Source organism: Tiliqua scincoides, chromosome 6 (genome assembly GCF_035046505.1).
Source record: "Tiliqua scincoides isolate rTilSci1 chromosome 6, rTilSci1.hap2, whole genome shotgun sequence".
In the NCBI taxonomy this organism is placed as follows: Eukaryota; Metazoa; Chordata; class Lepidosauria; order Squamata; family Scincidae; genus Tiliqua; species Tiliqua scincoides.
In genome coordinates, this window is record NC_089826.1 from 49627117 (window position 1) to 49629997 (window position 2881).

Sequence of the window (2881 nt, forward strand, 5' to 3'; positions counted from 1 at the left end):
CCTGGTGCTTGCCTCTAACATGAGTTTACTCATCCCTTGGCCTCAATTGTCATGAAAGCAACATCCTCTGCCTTGCTTACAGGTGAAAAGGAGGAGGGAGCTAGAGCAGAAGGGAAGAGAGTGGCCAGGAGTATGGTTGTCACTTCTGATTGAAGTCAGATTTTTTTGTTCTCCAGAAGGTCTAATGTCGTTAAACTGATGAGGTCCTGTTAAAAGATCACCAGGATTATATTCAGTATTCTCCTGGAGACTGATGCTGATTCTAGAAGTTCAAAGCCAATCCTGGAGGGTTGGAAACCCTGCTTGGGAGACACTCTAGCTCAGCGTTTCTCAACCAGTGGTATGTAAAGTGGTATTCAGCAGTGAGACTGCAACACAGTGCAGCAAACAGTGATAGGAGGCTCAGCTTAGTGGGCAGAGCTTCAGCACGCAGTTTTTGCACACTTGAAAAAGCCCTCCCACCAGCCCCGAGCCTCTTACCGGTGTTTGTCACGCCATCTGGCCTCCCATCCTGGAGGCAATGGTGCCATGGTCAGTGACATCTGGTGGTACTGCTGATAGGTGGACCATGTACAGTGATATCTCGGGGGACAAAGCTTGAGAAATGCTAACTCCTGACCGAGGAGTTAAGTCAGAGAGAGGTTAAAAGAGAAGATGTTTCAGACCTCATTGATAAATTAAAGATCAATAAGTCACCGGGCCCTGATGGCATCCACCCAAGGGTTATTAAGGAATTGAAGAATGAAGTTGCAGATCTCTTGACTAAGGTATGCAACTTGTCCCTCAAAACGGCCACAGTGCCAGAAGATTGGAGGATAGCAAATGTCACGCCTATTTTTAAAAAGGGAAAGAGGGGGGACCCGGGAAACTATAGGCCGGTCAGCCTAACATCCATACCGGGTAAGATGGTGGAATGCCTCATCAAAGATAGGATCTCAAAACACATAGATGAACAGGCCTTGCTGAGGGAGAGTCAGCATGGCTTCTGTAAGGGTAAGTCTTGCCTCACAAACCTTATAGAATTCTTTGAAAAGGTCAACAGGCATGTGGATGCGGGAGAACCCGTGGACATTATATATCTGGACTTTCAGAAGGCGTTCGACACGGTCCCTCACCAAAGGCTACTGAAAAAACTCCACAGTCAGGGAATTAGAGGAAAGGTCCTCTCGTGGATTGAGAACTGGTTGGAGGCCAGGAAGCAGAGAGTGGGTGTCAATGGGCAATTTTCACAATGGAGAGAGGTGAAAAGCGGTGTGCCCCAAGGATCTGTCCTGGGACCGGTGCTTTTCAACCTCTTCATAAATGACCTGGAGACAAGGTTGAGCAGTGAGGTGGCTAAGTTTGCAGATGACACCAAACTTTTCTGAGTGGTAAAGACCAGAAGTGATTGTGAGGAGCTCCAGAAGGATCTCTCCAGACTGGCAGAATGGGCAGCAAAATGGCAGATGTGCTTCAATGTCAGTAAGTGTAAAGTCATGCACATTGGGGCAAAAAATCAAAACTTTAGATATAGGCTGATGGGTTCTGAGCTGTCTGTGACAGATCAGGAGAGAGATCTTGGGGTGGTGGTGGACAGGTCGATGAAAGTGTCGACCCAATGTGCGGCGGCAGTGAAGAAGGCCAATTCTATGCTTGGGATCATTAGGAAGGGTATTGAGAACAAAACGGCTAGTATTATAATGCCGTTGTACAAATCGATGGTAAGGCCACACCTGGAGTATTGTGTCCAGTTCTGGTCGCCGCATCTCAAAAAAGACATAGTGGAAATGGAAAAGGTGCAAAAGAGAGCGACTAAGATGATTACGGGGCTGGGGCACCTTCCTTATGAGGAAAGGCTACGGCGTTTGGGCCTCTTCAGCCTAGAAAAGAGACGCTTGAGGGGGGACATGATTGAGACATACAAAATTATGCAGGGGATGGACAGAGTGGATAGGGAGATGCTCTTTACACTCTCACATAATACCAGAACCAGGGGACATCCACTAAAATTGAGTGTTGGGCGGGTTAGGACAGACAAAAGAAAATATTTCTTTACTCAGCGTGTGGTCGGTCTGTGGAACTCCTTGCCACAGGATGTGGTGCTGGCGTCTAGCCTAGACGCCTTTAAAAGGGGATTGGACGAGTTTCTGGAGGAAAAATCCATTATGGGGTACAAGCCATGATGTGTATGCGCAACCTCCTGATTTTAGGAATGGGTTAAGTCAGAATGCCAGATGTAGGGGAGGGCACCAGGATGAGGTCTCTTGTTATCTGGTGTGCTCCCTGGGGCATTTGGTGGGCCGCTGTGAGATACAGGAAGCTGGACTAGATGGGCCTATGGCCTGATCCAGTGGGGCTGTTCTTATGTTCTTATGTTCTTTTCTAAACCACAACTCACCTCACTTATTCTTTTGCACCATCTTTTCAAATGTGAGTGAAGTGGAGACTACTGGTACTTTATGACTTTATAACACTTTATGAGGACTGAGTAGCAGTCAGTTCTGATTTTTTATTTTTTAATTTAGCATGACCTGTAAGCATGCAACAAACTTTCTAAATTGATTTGGCTTCAGTGGGAAATTAATTTAAGGTAACTGAAATGGATAATGTAATTTTGGTGATATCTATACTTGATCTTCCCTACAGCCATGGGGGAAAAAATATTTTATTTATTTATTTAATTGAATATTAAAATTCAATTATAGTGTTAATTTGAAAATGATTATGGAAAACAAAGATTGTTAATGGGGAAGAGAACTGTATTCAAACTTCATTACTGCTTTGATTCGATTTTTAAAAATGAGGCTTGTGAAATCAATATCTTCAGACTGCCTTGATATTTTCCAGAGCATATTTCTCAACAGTTATACCTCCTATGGAGATCACAGTCTTTATGCAGATT